The sequence below is a fragment of the Gekko japonicus genome, unplaced genomic scaffold (genome assembly GCF_001447785.1).
Source record: "Gekko japonicus isolate JY-2015 unplaced genomic scaffold, Gekko_japonicus_V1.1 scaffold1929, whole genome shotgun sequence".
NCBI classification, from domain to species: Eukaryota; Metazoa; Chordata; class Lepidosauria; order Squamata; family Gekkonidae; genus Gekko; species Gekko japonicus.
In genome coordinates, this window is record NW_015174325.1 from 166,045 (window position 1) to 178,832 (window position 12,788).

At 39.9% G+C, this 12,788-nt stretch overlaps 1 pseudogene; it reads right to left on the bottom strand.

Moving 5' to 3' along the window:
- The window catches only part of LOC107121323, a 175,270-nt pseudogene that overhangs the window by 153,152 nt on the left and 9,330 nt on the right, over positions 1–12,788 (bottom strand).

The window sequence follows — 12,788 nt, forward strand, 5'->3', positions numbered from 1 at the left end:
GATGCAAGAGTGCCCACAGGTTTAACATTGGGCTTCACTGTATAAGTCAACGTAAGAAAAATGTCTAAAGAAAACAGAGCATGCCAAAACTCTTGCTCAAATTCTGAAGGGCTCCCTGTATTCTGACCAAAAGTTTTATTTATAATTTTCAGATGAGACACAATGGTTTGGCTAAGGTCACCTAGAACTTACCCTCCCTCTTCTCCTGCCTCCTCCTGGCTGAATGAGGGCAGGAAGCGGGGCGGCCGGAAGCAGGGGGCGGGGCTTCGTCATGTGCCCCGCCCCCATACCTCACCCGGGGGGAACTGCGTTCCCCCGCGTTCCCCCCCGAAATGACCTCTGCTGCAATTTATCCCAGGGACCCATCTTTGCTCTGTTTATACATTTCCACTTTGAAGTCTACAAGCACAGAGATTAAATAAATGTCAAAACTAGTACAATGAAATGAATCCAACTCCCCTCCCCCAAATACAAACACTATAGGGTGGCTGCATTTGAACATTCATAAAGAATGTATAATTTTATGCATGTTCTCACTTTATCACAAGTATAGTATTTCATGACTAAGAGTGTTCAAAAGGATAATCTAATTATACTTTCTTAGCAGATCTATCACAAAAACTTTTTGGGAATGTTTGTTTTTAAATCTGCATTTCTAAGGGGATTTATATGTTTCCACTGCTAGATTTTAAGTGGAACAAGCTTAATAGATGCAGAACAAAGAAATTCCTGTTCCTTGGGAAGTTTTTTCTTAGACATTTTTTAAAATTATCTTTAAAAAATCAAACAAACACTCTGCACTGGTGTCAACTATAGGTAGGGCTGTGTGTAGTAAGCCATTCAACACTACTGATGTAGCTAATACTGGACACAGACCTTAGCACCCTGAAGATCTGAGTTTTTAGCTAAAAACTCCCCAAGTTTCTAGTGCACTGAAAGTAACTATTCCTTCCTTCCTTCCTTCCTTCCTTCCTTCCTTCCTTCCTTCCTTCCTTCCTTCCTTCCTTCCTTCCTTTTTCTGGCAACCCCATATTCCCACTTTTATTTCTTCTGATTTATACCCCGCCCTCCCAGCCAGGGCTGGCTCAGGGCGGCTTACATAAAATCAGTAGAGAACATTTAAAATAATACAATAAATCAATTAAAACACTATTAAAACCAGATTACAATTCCATGATACCATAGTAAGTGCTAGATTTGCTGTAATAAAGTTCATGATGGCTACCATCGACTCTCACTTCCCAAGCCGGCTTGCAGGTCTTCTATAGTTGTCTTTCGGTGTCTTTCCAATAGTTGGCACAGGCTGTTAATATAAGTTCCAGCGGTAGGAGGGCTTCTTATCCTAGTTGTTAAAAGGTGGCGGCAGCTCCAAAGGCCTGGCGGAAGAGCTCTGTTTTACAGTCCCTGTGGAAATGTAATATGCTTTGCAGGGCCCTGATCTCCTCTGGGAGCTCATTCCACCAGGATGGAGCCACCACCAAGAAGGCCTGTGCCCTGGTTATATTATATTATGGTTTGGATCCTATTATATTATGGTTTATATTATATTATGGTTACATTATACTATGCTTTGGATCCTATTATATTATGGTTTGGATCCTAAAGTGCCCATCTTGGTCTGTCAAGGAGAAGAGAGAGATTTTTGACAGTTCCCTCTTCCTGCAGCAGACTCCCAGTTCACTTTCCACACTGTTTTTTGGGGCCCACTGATCCACAGGAACACAGTTTCTGGTGGCACAAAGGCTGCGGGGAGGGGGGAGGCATGTAGATTGCCTTCCTTTAGCATAACTCCACTTGTACTGCTTAGATTCCAAATTAAATATTTAAACTTTTTCATCTTATTGTTCAGGTCACTCAATAACATTGTTAACACTACAGATTAAAACCATTAAAGATGAGACCACAGGCTATCAGTTAATTAGTATCCTTGACAAATACCTCAGGTGCTTCATCATCCACAGGCATCACAGAGATGTTAAAGAGGAGACCAGTCATCATTCCTCCCTGCTGCTAACTGACAGAGAATTCAAACTGTATAAGCAATGGGTCAGGGCCCATCTCCATCAACGGGGGCATGTATGCCACTTTCATATGTGTTACAGCATGCTGGTAATGGAAATGATGGTATAGCATGAGTCCATCAGTTTAATTTGCTATTTTACACACTAAGAAGATTGGGCAAGACACCTGATTTATTTAGCCCATCCATCACAGAGCACCTTCTCACTGTGCGATCTGAGTGAAAACAACTAAAGCAAGCCAAACAGTAATTATACTACATAGCAGAACCTCCAGCCAAATTAACCCTCCTTTAGTCACATAAGACCTCAGTGCGATGAGGCTCTGCTTGTTAGAAGCAGAGGTGGTTTGTCATTGCTTTCTGCTGCAGAGTCTTCCTTGGTAGTCTCCCATCCAAGTACTGACCCTGCTTAGCATCCAAAATCTGACAAGATTGGGCTATACCATGCCACCTTTCCCGTGATTAGTATTTAAATGTGACTAATTCTGTCATTAATATGCTATAATGTGTGTGTGTGTGTGTGATTTATAAGACTGAATTTCATATTCCAATTGTTAGCTGTATTGTGACAGTATAAGACTGTTTCTGTCTAAACACATTTTGTTTACTATCCATTCTGAGTTTTCTGTTTTCAGCTGCTGTTGTTTCCTACCTCTCAAATGACAGAAACTAAAATACATGCACTAAGTAGGCGCAGCAGTTCATAGTGCTCTCTCTTTCTCTCTCTCTCTCCCCCCACCCTCTCCCTCTGCAGTATTGGGTATATTCACTATTTAGCTTTTGTAAAACTAAGGAATTTATAAATATCACAACTATGCCCAATAGTACAATTTGATTTGCCGATATCAAATAGATATGCTAATACAAATGACACATTTTACATTTTCAATACATTTTGGTTTGATAAGACAGTAATTATTTGATATATTTTACCTTTTCTCCTGAATTCTATTTTTTCCAGCAAAATGCAAAACAACCCCCCTAAAAATATTTTCCCCATGGCTACAAAATTTCCAGAAATTTTATGTCTCTAGATATATGTCTTCATATAGCAGACACAATAAGGACAATAAGAAATAGTCTTGAAGAAAGCAGTTTCTGCAGATTACTGTAGATTGGTACACATTATTCATGCTCAGCCAGGGGCCTAGGATTGCCAGCCACTAGATGGGGCTTGGAGTTCTCCAGGAATTAGAACTAATCTGTAGATTACAGAGATCAGATCCCCCAGAGAAAATGGCAACTTCACAGGGTGGACTCATTGGCATCATATACCCAACAAGCTCCTTCCCCTCCCCAAATGCTGTCCTCCACAGGTTCCTCCCCCAAATCTCTGAACAGTCCTGTGGCCATTTAAAGACACAAAGCAACCATTATTGTGTTCACTTACCTGTGTGAAAGAGGACAACGTAGGGATAGTTAAGTTTTCAATATGACTTTTCATGCTGTCCATGAAAATTAGCTTTCCTACATCATAAAGTCTAGTAGAAGAAAAAAGATATTGCTTAATTTTTTTTTCTATAAAGGTAGAGATGTCAAATCTGTTCTATCAAAAATAGAAAAGAAATCCGAGATACCTTAAATGCAAACAAACTGGGCCACAGATTTCTGAAGGCTACAGCTGTTTCATCATGGAGTGGTTTAGAAAACTGGTAGCTGTGCATGAAATATTGTTTTAAGGAAGGTGACTCATTATGTATGGACTACTCATTGCACATGCTTATATAGTACTGCTGTTAAGAAGCACTCTTTGAGATTAAAAAAAAATCTTTTAAAAAGACTACTTACCCAGGAGAAGTTACAAAGCTTTGTAACTATGTACATAAACTGGTTGTCTGGTAATTCACTATCTGTAAAATGGAAGTGGTCCTTTGTGACATGCACAATCTCTCCTTCTTTTACAGCAACATGCCTTACACTGCCAGCAACTTCCCTAGGTAAATGGTCTTTCACAGGAATAATGTGATTCGTCATAATCTACAACAGAACTGTATTATCTAAGGATATTTGCCATGAAATCAGATTATTTATCACTTGCTAACTTTTCCTTATGGATGGCCCAGGCTAGCCTCATGCTATCAAATTTCATAAACCAAGCAGGGGCAGCCCTGCTTAATATTTGGATGGGAGACCACCAAAGAAGTTCAGGATTGTTACACAGATTGTTATTAATTTCTTGCCTTAAAAATCCTATGGGATTACCATAAAATGTACACCACCAACACTTCTGTATACTGCAGGACTAGTTCATTAAGAACCATCAAACATAATGTATAATACAGAAAGTGTAAAGAGAAATATAATGAACTCCAACACATAATAAGTAGTCTTATTTTTATACTCTTTCCAAGAAGAAAAGCAACCAAATGATTTTAAACTTTGGGCTTCTCCATATTCTCATTTTCTCGCTTGTGTGTTCCTGTTGTTTGGGTGGAGGGTAGTTCTGTTCCACATGTGTTTTGCTTCCTCTGATGGTTGATTCAATATCACATTGCTTTATGGCTGGCATAATAACCTGTGGTTTAAATCTGCAGAGAGATAGACCCAACATAAAGTGATGTAATATAGAATTGACCACTAGAGGGAGCAAAACACCTGCAGAACAGAAAATAAAACCCCAAAGCAACAGGAACACACAAGCAGAAATTAAACCTTCAGGGCACATAAACCATGGATTCCCATGTCTGTACACTAAACGCTCAGAGTATGGGAAACAAGCAGGAGGTACTTGAAGTCTAAATACAGGAAGGGGATTATGACCTAATAGGAATTACTGAAACTTGGTGGGATAATAAGACTTACAATTGGAATATTACAATTGAGGGGTTCAACTTGTTTAAAAGAAACAGGCAAAGAAGGAAGGGGGGAGGAGTAGCATTATATGTCAAGCATGTATCTACTTGTGGGGAAGTACATGGATTTGGGCATGGAAGGTCAGTTGAGAGTCTCTGGCTAAAAATAAAAGGAGTAAGAAATAATAGTGATATTATGTGGGGGTCTACTATAGACCACCAAGCCAGTCAGAGGACTTGGATAAGACACTCCTACACCAGATTACAAAATTTTCAAAGAGATGGAACATATTAGTTATGGCAGATTTCAATCAGCCTGATATCTGTTGGAAGTCAAACTACACTAAAAATGAAAGGTCTAATAAATTTCTGACTTGCTGACAACTTCATTTTCCAGAAGGTGGAGAAGGAAACAAGGCAGTATACTATCTTTTGTTGTTGTTGTTGTTGTTCAGTCGCACAGTCGAGTCCGACTCTTCACGACCCCATGGACCCTCCTGTCTTCCATCATGCTCCAGAGTTTGTTTAATTTCATGTTTGTTGCCTCGATAACACTGTCTAACCATCTCTGCCACCCCCTTCTTCTTTTGCCTTCAATCTTTCCCAGCATCAGGGTCTTCTCCAGTGAGTGCTCCCTTCTCATTTGGTAGCCAAAGTATTTGAGCTTCAGTTTCATTATCTGGCCTTCCAGGGAACAGTCAGGGTTGATTTCTTTTAGGACTGACTGATTTGATCTCCTAGCAGTCCAAGGGACTCTCAAGAGTCTTCTCCAGCACCATAATTCAAAAGCATCTATTCTTTGGTGCTTGGCCTTCCTTATAGTCCAACTCTCACAGCCATACATGACTACTGGGAATACCATTGCTTTGATCATACGGACTTTTGTTGGCAGGGTGATGTCTCTACTTTTTATTATGCTGTCTAGGTTTGCCATCACTTTCCTCCCAAGGAGCAGGCATCTTTCAATTTCATGGCTGCAGTCACAATCTGCAGTGATCTTGGATCCCAGGAACATGAAGTCTGTCACTGCTTCCACGACTTCCCCTTCTATTTGCCAAGGAGTGATGGGGCCGGATGCCATAATCTTCGTTTTTTTGATGTTGAGTTTCAAGTCAATTTTTGTGCTCTCCTCTTTGATCCTCAGCAAGGGGCTCTTTAGGTCCTCTTCACTTTCTACCTCTGAATACAAGCTGCCCTTTATTCACCATGGCTAGTAGCCATTGATGAACTTCTCCTCTGTGAATCTGTTTAAGCGCGTTTTAAAGCCTTCTATACTCTTGGCCAATACCTCCAGTGGCAGTGAATTCCATAATTAAATCAGTACACATTTAGTACACAGCATTTCTGCAAATTATTGCATGGGATCTACTGACTAGGCAGTTTTCCTGGACTATGTTTAAGCAGCAGCAGCCACTTTGCCCATGCTTAATACTTTGTAACTGAGAGACTGCATTTATGGTCCCTCTGAACTTTGTCACCAACAGGTGCTACTATATGACAGAACTCTAAGTGTGATTAGCTATCCTGTGTAAGAAATTGCAACTATATAGCTAATATTTGAGTTTTTGCATTAAAACATCAAAATATGGAAAACAAATAAGAGTAATTATAAGTATTTTTAAGAAAAGTTAATGAGAGAAAAAAGAGAACAGTTTTTTGGAGGGGGGGACATTGCCAGTATTTAGGGATTTTCTCACTGAATGCACATACCTTGCCAACTATGTAAACTGGAAATAATCAAGCAGACAACATACTAAACAGAATAAAATATGTGTGGTTCAAATTTGCTTTGCTCCACAGCCAGATAAGCCATGCATTTGTACCCATATCACCTACTTTGTTTCAAGAAACTTGTGAAATTTGAAGAACATAGGATAATGATTGTTGAAAAATTGTGTTATAATTAATTAGCAACTTTCCTGATGTGGAACTTTGAATTAACCCCCCCCCCCCATTTTAACTAATAGTGGTCATCATTTAGAATACTTGTACCAACAAACCTTGGATGGTGAGCCAACAATGAATCAAGCCTTCTTGGTTTTGATATTTATTTGTAAACATTTCAGTGCTGCCTTTCTGGCCAAATAGGTTTCCTAAGGCAGTGTACATCAAAACATTAAAACATCAATACATTAAAACAGTATCTAAAATGTGTCTATAAAATATTTAGACAATTATATAAAACATATAAATACATACACACAACACAACCAGGGAAGAGAGCCAATAACATTTAGTGGGGGAATACTAACCCCCCCCCAAGAATAGTCTTTACCCACTGGCAGATGACAATGGTAGAGGGAGACAAATGAATCTCCCTGGGGAAGGAGTTCCAGTTTTGGCACCATGACTGAGAAGGCCCTTTTGCAGGCTGTCACCTTTCTAGCCTCAGATTGTGGGGCATCCAAAGCAGGACTTCTGAAGATCACCACTAGAGTGGATAGGTAGGTTCTTATGGGAGTAGGTAGTCCTTATGCTGACCCCAAGCCATATAGGGCTTTAAAGGTCAATACCAGCACCTTGAGTTCTGCCTGGAAACAAAGTGGGAGCTAGTGTAGATGGAAAAAGACTGGAATGATATGGTCCCTACGACTCTCTCCAGTCATCCTTCTAGCTGCACTGTTCTGTACCAACCTTAGCTTCCAGAAAGCCTTCAAGGGCAGCCAACCCCATGCATTGTAAGAATCTAATCTAGGTGTTTCCAAGGTATGTACAACAGTGGCAAGGGCTTTCCTGGCCAGAAAGGACTGCAGCTGGCTCACCAGCCAAAGCTGGCCAAAGGCACACCTGGTCTCCACTGCCACCTGTTTATTCAACAGGAGCCCTGAGTCCAACACCACTCCCAAGCTATGAATCTGTTCCTTTAGGGGGAGTGCAACCCCATCCAGAAGATGAAATATCCCAATTCCTGGGTCAAACCTTCCCCCCACCAGTAGTACCTCCATTTTGTCTGGATTAAATTTTAGCTTCTTAGCCCTCATCATCCTAAAATTTAGACGTATGGTTAATATAGAGTTAAAAGATGGGAGTAAAAGAGATAGAATGGGGGAGAGAGAGAATTTCAGTACATTGACATGACACATTGAGGATTCATAAAATTTCAAAAACGGAGTAGGTATTATGATCCATAAATAAAAATGAGATCTTTTATGAGGATAATAAATTTCAAATTTATTGAATTAACACTCTGGAATGCTTTTCTCTTAAAAGTAAAAATCAATTCACAGCACCCCAGAGGTACTATAGAGGTACACATCATGAACCCTCTTACATTATATAGTTTTAAATGAAATTCTTCTTACCCATGTTCCATGAAACTCTAGGAGCATTGGTTTCTGCACTTTGTATTGAAAAATGGACCATGATAGGAAAACTGTTCATGAAGAAGCTATCAATTGCTTGAAACTCAACCTAGGAAAACAAGATTAATGAAGCACTTTGCTGTATGTTGAGCTGCAAGAATATGCTATCTTATTGGTTCGGGGGAGGGGGGGGAGAACCATTAAAAGCCCATATCTCACCTCATAGTTCTGTCTCTCAGAATGAGAAATATTGGGTGGCTGGAAGGCAACTTTTGTATCATACAAATCCTGCCATGTGAAAGATGTAATGGCCTTGGAATGGTCCTCCAGGTGGGTAATGTATCCCTGAGGAGGAGGTTTAGTAATGTTGAATACCAGTCTTTCTCTTGGGGTTTCTTCATCATCCAAAGTCACTATTGGAACAGGAGTAAGAATAAATTCATCGATCTCCAAGATGAACATGGACATGAATGCTGTTTGAGGTTGTCTGTTTGGAACAGCCCCTTTTATTCTCACATGAATCCATACATTTTCAGCCTACAAACAAGGAAACCAAATAAGCTCGGTATAAGGACTACAAGTGGAATATACTATCTTTTAGTAGTACTTAAGGCTGCTTCTGGGGTATCTGGGTGCTACTACAAAGTTACAAGTACTAAAACATTCAAAGAAGGAGGATAAAAAAAAGAATGGGGCCTGTTCTATCACTTTGGAATACATGCCAGAGTTTCCTCTCCTAAGCATTCATTTACCATCTTAAACAAATGTAGAGAAATACTGGAAGCCAGACGTTATCACATTAACAAAAGATTAGTAAAGGTGAGCACTGTGGTTGATTAAACACAGCTATAGAGGATAAGATCATAATCACCCAATAAGGCAGGTATGAGTGCTGAGCAGAGAAACCGTGTGGTCTGTAAATTTTGTGAATGTGAATTCTGCAGTTCACCCTTAGAAGTTTATGTTCATTTCTCTACTTTTATCTACTTCTTTCCATAGGAGGAAAGAATAAAGTTTGATGCCTCATTGGCATAAAGTCATTTCATGCACCCAGCAGTCCCTATGCAATTGTCTCTAGGACTGCTGCCAGGATCTCTGTTGAGTGGCACTTAAAAATTCTTATATGAAGGAAACAGTCAGGGCTGTCAACCTCCAGGTGGGGCCTGGGGATCTCCCAAAACTACAACTGATATCCATATGACATAGATCAGTTCCCCTGGAGAAAATGGCTGATTGGGGGGGGTGGACTATGGCATCATACCCTATTGTACTCCCTCCCCAAACCCTTTCATCCACAGGCCCCACCCCCAAATCTCCACGAATTTCCCAAACTGGAGCTGGCAACCCTAGCAGTCCTTCTATGTGGGGACTGTTAATGAGACCACTGTGAATTGTGCAATCAAAATATGCTTATATAATGGTGTGTCATATGTCCATTCGTCTGGCAGACCCCCTTCAGAAGCACTAATTCATCAAACAACATATCTGCTTGAGTCTTGAACCCATTTCTAGGGGTGATCAGACTGGAAACATATTTGAACCAACCCAAAGAATGATTCACATGGCAGACACCATTTATTTGTCTGCATTTATTTGTAGTGTACAGTAATGTAGTAAATATAGTATTATAGTAGTAAATATAACCAATCAGCAAAAAAGTTCTTGGACGGATTGGACTTTTCAAAACTCTCATAGATCAATTGAGACAAATGAAGAGACAAATGGTTGACAGTAGATGAGGATCACACTGTGCTCAAAGACGAAAGAAAGCAGTAATTCAAAATTTAATTTACAAATATGAAAAGACTTTGTTTCCATCTTCGGTAGATTAGACCATTTCAGTGTCCATACATATGGTTTTCCACTTCCTGGTCAGTCAGTCCAATTATCATCTCCCCAACAAATGCATTTTAGGATCCATTCATGAGACCTTAAAATTGATGCAGGGAGAAATTAGATTCAGGGCGCATCACTTAGCAACATGGCAAACAAGTTGCCAGATTTAGTCATTTGCTTCATCAAATTTGGATATTTAGTCATAGATGCAACGAGCATGAAATTGAGCAAACTTCAGAGGACGGCCAAAGACAGGAAGGCCTGGCGTGATCTGGTCCATGGGGCCGTGAAGAGTCGGACTCGACTGTGCGACTGAACAACAACAAAAATAACACAACAATCAAGAGGCTACTTTGTCACATAACCACCAAGCTTTGAGATTCATACATGCTCAGGACAATTGTTAAACTGTAATGTTTCTGTTGAGGAAGAGGGCAAAAGAGAATGTACAGAAAAAATGGTCTCTTTTCAAATGTATATCTTTATTCTCACCTGTAATGGGAATCTACTCATTTTTTCCTGGGATTTCCATTTGAATTGAGATATAATTCATATCAGGTGATGGGGGGGATAAGGTGTTGGTACCTAAGTCCCATCTCCAGAAAATCTTCACAGCCCATCTTTAGTAGCTATTTTTTTTAAAACCCTGAATAGCAGGCAGCATTGGTGGGACAAGACAGTTTAGACTGTCCAACTGAAGGGGGGGAGGGAATAACACAAGTTACTTCTAAACCATTTCAAAGTTCCGCTTTCTTTTTAACATAAACATTTTTACATGGGTTTCTACATTTTTGAACAAACAATCTAGAATGAATTGCTAAACAGGGAATGTGCAGTACACAATATGAATAAGAGCTTAAATGTAGAAAAATCAGGTTCAATTCACTGTCAATTCCACTGCATGGAGAAGGTGATATCACTGAGTTACTGAAAAGATTGGGTTTTCCTTTGGGGGGGTATCTTGGGCTATAAGAGCACCATTGGGGGTAGACAACAAAGGCTGAGGGTAGGTGAGCAAGTCACACTCTGTGAGCAGAAATCCTTTCACCCATGGAAATGCTGTGCTAGATCCAAGTCTCTGGTCTTCATGTGCTAAAACCATAGTTCATTACTTCCTGGCCCAATTCCTATTTTAAAGAAATGATTACTTCTAGTTTTCTATTATTTATCAGAAACATACTGTTGCACCTTTATAAGATTACTCAAGATGCAAAAGGAAAAGAGAAAAAAAGTCTTGTTCCCAGCATTACCTTGATGTGAAATAAGTACAGAATCTGCCCACACTATGCTTATGAACACCAATAAACTGTCACTTTCACTTATAATAAAGCATACAAAACCAACACCTAATATGACGGATCCCAGAACTGTATTAAATTTCCAAATGCTATTGCAATCATAATATAATCCCTGTGGCAACACCCAGAGCAGTTTCAAGTATCAAAACAGCTCAGAGCAGGAAGACTCTACAATTAATCAGTAGCTAAAACTACATGAAAGATCATACTCCTTGATTTTCACTGCTTGTCTGTAAGAAAACAGTTCAGCTTGGGTCATTTCTTCATGTACCTAAAAGACTGAAAGGTTTGATTTTGTGTGCAAGTGTTTTAAAACAAGTAATCTGTCAGTAAAACAGCTTTGCATTTGGACAGAATTATTTTATCTGTGGATTTGGGAACACATGTTCAATTGGCCAGAGTCCTATCAATATAGTTTTTTTGCCCCACAGATTTAAGTGGAGGACAGGAATGTAAGGACACAGAGAAGAGTTAACCAGCTACAAACCATTTAACCAGTTACAAATCTACTTAACTGTAGTAGGATCCAAACCACATTTTACCAATTTGTCAACAAGAATATAATGTGGAATAGTATGAAAAGCCTTATTAAAGCCAAGATAAATTATGTCCACAGATTTCCCCAGCTCCAACAAGGATCACAAATTGTTTTCTATAGGAAAACCTGGCCTCTGCACTTTGGAGACCAGCTCAACCAACATAGAAAACAATGGCCCTTTAAAATATAAAGGGCACATGCACTGACAAACAGCTTGTGTAAGAGTTCTAAATAATGGCAGTAGACCAGAGCCTGGAGGCCAGGTCTATCTCTCAGTGTTCCCTCTAAGCTGAGTTAGTGAGAGCTAGCTCACCATTTTTTAGCCTCCAGCTCACAGATTTTTGTTTTAGCTTAGGAAGGATGGCTCCAGAGCAAACTAATTTATGTAGCAGCCAAATCGCTTGCTCACAACTTTAATGTTCAGTAGCTTACAAAGTAGAATTTTTGCTCACAAGACTCCACAGCTTAGAGGGAGTATTGCCTCCCATTGCAAATAATGTATCTTATAAGTTGTTTTGAATGTCCACAGCAACAGCCAGCCAAGCTATGGGCCCACCACCACCACCATAGGCAGCCTGAGCCTTGAGGAAGGGGAAAGAGAGGGCATTCAAAATAATAATGCAAAATAATTTTTAAAACCTTTAAAAAATTTTACATGTGCGTATAAGTGTGAAGTGGTTTTTACAGAAGGTTATGTCATCACAGTCTCCTGAACTTTTATTTTATTTTATTGAACATTTGACATCTGAGTTCAGAGCTGGATTAAACTGGAGGCATCACTATGTATAGGTATTAATCAGCTCCCAGATCAATGGACATGCATCTGTGCTGCCCTGTAGGTCTATTGTTAGCAGGGGTCATTTCCTGCAGGAGCCCATAGGAGCGAAGCTCCAGCACTAAAGAGCCTAGGGGGTGGGCACATGCAACAAGCCCTGCCCCCTTCTCCCAGCAGCCCCGGGCCACAAGGAGCAGGTAAGTATTTCCTTCTCTCCCTCTTTCTTT